The sequence below is a fragment of the Mustela putorius genome, unplaced genomic scaffold, assembly GCF_011764305.1.
Source record: "Mustela putorius furo isolate JIRA1106 unplaced genomic scaffold, ASM1176430v1.1 tig00003974_pilon_pilon_pilon, whole genome shotgun sequence".
In the NCBI taxonomy this organism is placed as follows: domain Eukaryota; kingdom Metazoa; phylum Chordata; class Mammalia; order Carnivora; family Mustelidae; genus Mustela; species Mustela putorius.
The window spans coordinates 10835149-10843319 of NW_025422117.1; the positions used below are offsets into that span (position 1 = coordinate 10835149).

Here is an 8171-nt window from a genome sequence, read left to right on the forward strand (position 1 = left end):
AACCAGAAAGGCAGAAGTCCTACTGAAGGCTGCCTCTATGCAGTTTTATAATTAAACATAATTCTGAGTCACAGAGTTCTCACAGCTCCTATAAAAGCTAAGGGAAAATATGCAATTCAAACAAAATGTTCTGTATAAATTCAGGCAGACCACGGGCATCATAGATCTATGTAAAAAACCCTCAATCGAAAGATTTTACCATGAAATGAAAGGAACTAATCCTTTACTTTTAGTTCTCTTATACTCTGGCCTAAATATACAGAGTTGATGGCTTTAATGTTTCTAGTTGAAAGATTGCACAAAGTATCTGATTTCTGGTATATTTCAGGAACTTGCCTCACAAGTGGCACTATAGGAGCCACAAATGCCAAAAAAAAAAAAAAAAAGGTACCTGCATAGCAGAGAGTGATTGAGTGATTATAGGCTGATGTGGTCTAGATGGTTTGGACATTTCTGAGTGGCCTTAAAGGAAGGTTGCTGGGAGTCACTGTGTGAGTGAACAGATAAAGTGCTTGTCCTCCGACCGTAGAGTCAGAACACAAGGGACTGTTATGAGGAAAATATCTCAGGTAGACAGAATGACAATGGAATATAGTACAATTTAGAAGGAAGTAGAAGTGATTTCCTCGTATGTGTGTAAAATATAACAACACAGAGCTTTAAATGTGGCAGGAAACAAATCTTAGCATATACCAGCATCTTTAAGATGAACAGTTAGAGAAATCACTCCTTTGGCACATAACAAAAACATTGGTGGCATTTGGACATCAGAAATCTCAATAATAAGTTAATAGAGCACCCACATTAGAGAAGATGAAATTTGCTATATAGTGGAAACAATGCTATGTCAGTTCATTTGAATATCCAATGAGACCTTCTAAATATCACATAAATATATGTGAGAAAAAGAGCGCAAGTTCTGATTATAAGTAATCTATGAAATTAAAATGTGATATTATTTTACAATTAAAAATGCTGGGCAATCTTGTTAAACATATGAAGACTGGGCATTCTTATACAGCTGAAACAAATATAAGCTTGTTTTATAGAGAATAATTGACTACTTTTATAAAAATCCTAGAAATATTTCTTCAGTAATTCCAGTGAAGGAAATTTATTCTAAGGGAATATTCACAGAACAAATGTATATTTACAAATATATTTACAAAAATATTAAAACATGTTGCAGTAAAAACCTGTATGAGGAAATTTGTTAATAAGGACATAGTTACATATGGAATATATGCAACCACTGTGAATTACATTTGATTTTGCATGGTATTTATTGAGTGGAAAATATAGAATATTAACCAGAGTAAATTACTTGGAACAAAGATAGCAATAATGATCTTACTTTTTGAGAAAAAAAACAATCAAGTTTCTTAACTCTTACTTGGAGAAGGTCAGGGTCATTGGACTATTTAACACTGATTTTTGAGCCTAGAGAGAAGATGCTGACAGGTTAGTATAACAAGGTTCTGTTAAGTTAAGAAATCATCATAATGGAATACATTAATACCTGGGCCTCGATTACCATGGAAAGTATCTTTCTGGCAAAAACAAGTCTTGAGCCAGAATTATTTTCAAATATGCCACCCCAGTGCTGTGGTCACGCACTTATGCACTTGGGAAAAGTGTTGTGTGTGTGTGTGTGTGTGTGTTTATTCAAATGATATTTCATTGGGAACCAAAAATTATGGTGGTATCAAATATTATGGTTTAGAGTAACACAGGAGAGAGAAATTTTTTTCACCCAAGAAACAAATGCTGAAACTCTAACAGCAATATCCATTGTCACATCAACACAAAAGGGACAGCACCATATAGAAATTGCCTACTTGCAATAATAATACTGTGTGATGGTAAAAGCAGCAATGGAGCAGAGTATGTATTCTAATCACTGGAAGATCATATCTTCAAGTTTTATCCTTTGGACCAAATGAAGACACTGACTCCTTGGACTCAGTAAGTACCAAGTTTTTGTTTTTGTATGTTTTTTAACTTGTCAGTGGAGTGGACACTGTACAAGAAGAATATTTTCCACAACAGGCAAAATGGAACAATAAAAATGTGATATTGTGACTTTATATTTTTAGACAGCCTATTAAAATGTGCTTGAACACTTAACATGAAATGACACAATCATATTTGCATCATAGTACTTGATGTTGACTCTCTGGAGGAGGGCTATAGTAGGATATGACCAAACACAGAGGGCATTTCTATAATAGTTATATATCTAATTATAAAGAGAAAAGGCGTGACGCTGAGCAGCTGAAACAGAAATGAAAATGAAGGAACTTAGACTATTCATTAAATATAACTGATGTATAATTAAAAATATCAGTAGTTTCTTAGGATTTGAAAATAGATGGATAAGAGTACAAACAAAATTGCAACTGTTTATGCATAGAGACAACTGATTCAGTTTTGGAGTTTATTCAATTTGATATACCTGTAGGAAATCTAGATGGAGGGGTGAGGAAAAGCAAACATGATTATATATACCACTCTTAACTTCAAGGTCTGATCTGAAAATAGCAGGTTTGGGAATCAACATCTACAAGGTCATTGATGCCACAAGAAGAAGCAAGTTTGTGAAAAATAAGCAAGTTTGTGAAATGAGAGGAGCAGTGGGTCTAAGAAATTCTATAAAACACAAATATATGGAAAGTGGGGAAGAGACGAATTTGTTCAAAAAGAGTAAAAGTAAGCATGAGGAAACAAATAAATAGTGTTTCAACAATATCAAATGAAGTCATGTTCATTATCTATGGGAATTAGGAACTCCTTGGTGACCTTCATAATAATAGCACTTTTAGCTGAGTGCTGAGAAGAGACGCCAGACTGCAAGTGGGTTGAATAGTGAATGGGAGGTGCAGAAGTAGACAAAGAGAGTCAAGGTTATTCCTTTGAGAATTCTGGAGTAGAAATGGAGGACAGCAACTTTGAAGTAGCTGAAAGAAAGAAAGGTCTGTGCTAGGATATCAAAGTCATTTTTATCTTCTGCCTGAAGATCCCCCTTTAAGTATATTTAATAGTCTGGATGTTGGTAAAAGTTGAAACATGGTAAGGATTAGTCTTTGTGTTTGAAAAAAAAAATCAAGGATCCTTTGATAAGACTCTTAATCCTGTGATTCTTTCTTACGGTTATAAATGTAGTTAAATTCCACATTCAATCTAATCAGAAATATAGCATCTTAAAAAAGATTTTGGAGGATGAATGGGAATCAACTGGGTTTCTCAGGATCCCTACAATAATACCTAGTTTCTTCGTCTCCACAAATGATATTAACAATTTTTGACTCCGGGGAAACATTCACATCAACAATCAGAAATAAGCACTAACCAGGGAGACATGGAAGTGACCAGTTCTGTTTAGAGGATAGTCAAAAATAACCAGTTCCATCAACAGTGTATCAAAAAGGGAATGCAATAAGGGGAGAGGGGTAATATCCTCCATAGAAAATTTCAAAACAGTAATGAAATAGAATAAAAGTGGGTGCATGTTTTATCATCACCATATGCCAACAATTCTGAACAATGCATTGTAAAATAGCCTTTCCTTCCTTGCTGGACTACATCAAACCTCATGTGTAGCCCTTGTCCAGGTATGTATCAATTACTTATCAGTCTTATAACCAATAAGTACAAAATATTTTTAAGCATCCACTAGGTTTCTAGCATCTCTCTAGCTGCATAAAGACACACACACCTGCCTATATTAAGAAGACAATTGTGACATTGGCTTATTTTCGGTTACCTGAAAATTGAGAGAAAGGGTAAGTAATAATTCTTGTATGTGTACTGTGCCCGGTTAACATCCCAGAAACTAGACACATTTCAACTATGCAAGGTTTACATATTATAAAAATGTCTTATACACTGAATAGACTGAAATTCAAAGTTTTAAGTGACCTGTCAGAGGACATACGACCACTAACTGGTAGAATTAAGACCTGACTCCAAATTCTTTTCTTTCTCCACTAGTTCTTAAAATTGTTTGCCAAAGTTTTCCTAATTGCGATTTTTTTCAAGCTGCCGACTTGACACTCGGTTGTAATACAAATTACCTTCCCCCCTCCTTATAGAACAAATGCAGAGAGAAATAGAATACTACATGTAGTAAGATTAGACAACACAGGCTGCATGGAACAAGTTTACAGAAACGTATTTGATGTTCTAGAGAGTATTTAATGAGTGTTAGAAACTGCTCAGAAGTAAGAGACCAAGGCTATAAGACATGGGCTGCTTCTTATCAGCCCACTTTATCCTGATTCAAAACCCAAGAATCATTTCCCAATGTCACCTTGCTGTTCTACTTAAGGAGGAAGATTTTTCAGTACCAAAAAATAGGAGGGAAAAGGTATGTATAGTACTAAATGTCACGGAAAAATACTAAATGCATCGGATTTGTCATGCAATTCATTCTAAATAGCAGTGCCCTTCAAAAATGACATCCAAAATGATATTCCAAAAGCTATACTGCCTGCAAACGTCTTTACAATGTACACCATTAGAGTACAACATTTTAAGCCAATTATTTCATTAACTGCATTGCTATTATACGTAAGGCAGATTTTCTTTGGTGAGTGAATAGAGATGCAGATCAGTATCGGTAATAATAGAGGCAGAGTATGAATAAGAGCTTTATGTACCAGTAGTTCTGAAAGTGGTAGGAAACTGAAAGGTAAATTAGAAACTGAAGGTGATGTCAGATTACAGTATGACTTAAAGAGAAGGAGTCTAGAAGCTTTTATTATCACTGTATTTCTTGTCAAGGCCAAATGGGAAGCTAAGACTCCGTTTATTTTTATGTAAACTGTAAAACATTAAATAATATTCTGACCTTTCCTGTTTTACTTATATGGAGATTACAGAGTTTAGATGTCATATATAATTTACTTGAATCTTGTTTATTTATGCTTGATATTTACATGCAGAAAAATTTTTAAATGAACAGAGCACATAGGGAAAGTTCACGAGCAATGTTCAAATTTTACTTTAAAGCGTAAGTACTTAATACAGAATACCGATTCTTCATACGAATGTTCTAAGCAGAGATGATTTTTTTTGCAATAGATCAATGCTTAGTTTTGGCATGTGAAGGACAATGAGATAATAACTTCAACAGCTATTACATAAGGTATTATTCTGATAAAGCCAATGACCAACTGTGCTCAGAAAGGGAGCCTGTGTCATTATTAAAAAAACAATTATTAGTAAAATTCAGAAAATGCTCCCTTTATGAAAAGCTGATGATTTATTATATAACAGGTAAAAGAGATAAAGGAATGAAAAATAAGCAGTTTACTGAAGAACAAGTAGCAAAATAATTGCAAGCATAGAACTGAATAATAGATGTACTGCTGTCCTTCACTTTCAATCCAAGTCAAATGACGGAAGTTCAAACTTAAGAACGGCTTCCTATACAGAAGAATTCAGAATAGATATCTATAATTTAATGACACCACAAAAAAATACACTTTCAACTTAGAGATGTTACACATTCACATATGAACAGAGACACATTCATACAGGCACACAAAAACCACAGAGAATACTGATTATAAGGAAATTCAGTAAAATGGGGATTTTATGGCTACAGGTGACATTATCTTATTGTATTTCTGTATGCTTTCTACAAAAATTATATAACAAATTGATTGAAAAATTCATAAATTATATTTTCCAATCAGAAACATTTCCAACTGGGTCAAGAAAAAAAAATGTAGTTCCATAAGGTAGAGTTGACTCATATTCAACACTGGAAGGTTGAAATCTCAGGTCCTTCACATCTTTCCAGAAAATATAATATTTGAAAGGATTCTAGTAAGAATTACAAATTTTTTGTAAAATTCATGTGAGTTTTAATATATGGTGAGTTTTTCAGATAACTTATTTTCCTTACTTTTATCCTTTTTTTTTTTTAAGATTTTATTTATTTATTTGAGAGAGAATGAGTGAGAGAGAGCATGAGAGAGGAGAACGTCAGAGGGAGAAGCAGACTCCCCAAGGAGCTGGGAGCCCGATGCGGGACTCGATCCTGGACATCTGGAATCATGACCTGAGCCGAAGGCAGTCACTCAACCAACTGAGCCACCCTGGCGCCTTCCTTACTTTTTATTCTTTTAGAAGTGTTACATTTCATAATTTTAAAGTATGCTTTTGTTTCTTAGTAAACTATTCTCAATAGGAGCAGCTACTATTTAAATAGGCATCCGGCTTTAAATAAAGATGTTGGAAAAAACATTCTTCCATAAGATTATTCTTCTTGTTTGTTAAAATATGGTTTACAGTAAACGTTTTAGGATCTAAATCTTTGAGGAGAAATCTTTTAGTTTTACAAAATATTTATGGAACATTTATTTCTTTCCTTCCCCAAGCATTTTCTTTTCCAAAGAAGGTTAAATGGGAGAAAATTCACAAAAGAAAACAGTAACAAAAACAAGTTCAAATGCTACTCCCTCTCCCCAACTCCTTTCCTATTGCCAATTAGGTAGTGGGGAGTCCTTTGACTAAAGGCACATATCATTTTATCTTTAAACTTGTGTTACATTTCACTGTTCTTACTCTACCATTTTATTTTTTGAAGCTGTGAAGAAAATTTTGGTGGTTTTGTTTTGTTTTTTTAAAAGATTTTATTTATTTGACAGAGATCACAAGTAGGCAGAGAGGCAGGCAGAGAGAGAGCCGGGGAAGCAGACCTGCCACTGAGCAGAGAACCCGACGTGGGGCTTGATCCCAGGATGACCTGAGCTGAAGGCAGAGGCTTTAACCCACTGAGCCACCTAGGCGCCCAATTTTGGTGGTTTTATTGTTTCATGAAACATTGAAACATCTGAATGAATCAACATCTGGGTCATGAAGCAAGTGCTTTCCCCTTTACTTCTCTGGGTTACTAGAGCAACTTGTAAGTAGATGGAAAAAAAATAAAAATAAAAAAATAAAACAGGAATGCCTGGGGGGCAGTTGGTGAAGCGACTGCCTTCAGGTCAAGTCATGACTCTGGGGTCCTGGGATGGAGCCCCCCATTGGGCTCCTTGCTCAGTGGGGAGTCTGCTTCTCCCTCTGCCTGCCGCTCCCTTTGCTTGTGTGCTCTCTCTCGTGCTCTCTCTCTCTGGCAAATAAGTAAATACATAAAATCTTTAAAAAACAAAACAGAACAAAACAAAGAAAACCTTTTGCAGTACTTAGTTCTTCCAAGGCTTGTGCTAAACTTCTCCTGTCAGATGCAACAAGTCCAGACAGCATGCATAATACCTTGGTAGCAGCAGCACACTGTGCCTGTTCCCACTGTGGCCCCATTGTGTATGATTATTTGGAGCCTCTGGAGGACTGTGAATCATATCTGGAAGAGAAGGGAAGAGGAAACAGCATGAGTGCCTGGTTGGGAGGAGGCCCGCTGAAGTTGTGCAGGGCAAGCCTGAACATGTCATTGGTGCAAACCCAGGCATCTTTGATTAATAGGAACATCATCTTTAATAGGAATTTGGTGGAAACCCCATGATAGGGTCTTCATCAGCCTACAGCTGGCCCATAACCTTGCTGATGATGCAGCTATCTGGTGAGGGCTGATGGTCCTGCCCTGTGATGCTGCGCTGGATTTTCTGGAATGAAAGACTAGACAACTCACAAGGGCATTTTTCTCCTGGAACTGTAGTCCTTCCCATGTAAGACATGATGAATCAACATAAATAGTGCCTAGTTGGGTTCTGTCTTTATCAAATAACTGTAGTAATGTTGAATGAAGCTGGATCCAGTCTGCTCCTGTGTTGGCTTGTCTCTCATTCTGGGGTATCACCAGCCTCACTGAGACGGGAAGGGTTGGCATGATGGCGGCAGCAGCGGCCACCTAGCACGGTCTGCTTACCCTACCACTTTGGAACTGAAATCAACTAACATCTGTAGTTTCAAGTGAAAAACAATGGGATTTATAAAACTTTCTGACAACTGATCAATATACTCAAGAGTTTGATATACTCTCAGATATTCTGAAATTTATTTTAACAATTTGCCTTAGTTGAAAATAAGTTGAAATAGATTTTTCCTCAATTTATTTTGCAATATGATAGGTGATAGGTTATATGGACTGACGACAAAAATAAGAACGCAAAGGATGCAGTAGCACAGATCAATCTTGTTAGGAAAATAGGCAAGAAATGAAAATA

At 35.8% G+C, this 8171-nt stretch overlaps 1 pseudogene; it reads right to left on the minus strand.

Moving 5' to 3' along the window:
• Nucleotides 1-7307: 7307 nt before the first annotated feature.
• Nucleotides 7308-7791, minus strand: LOC101683665 (annotated as a pseudogene).
• Between the last annotated feature and the right edge of the window lie 380 nt (nt 7792-8171).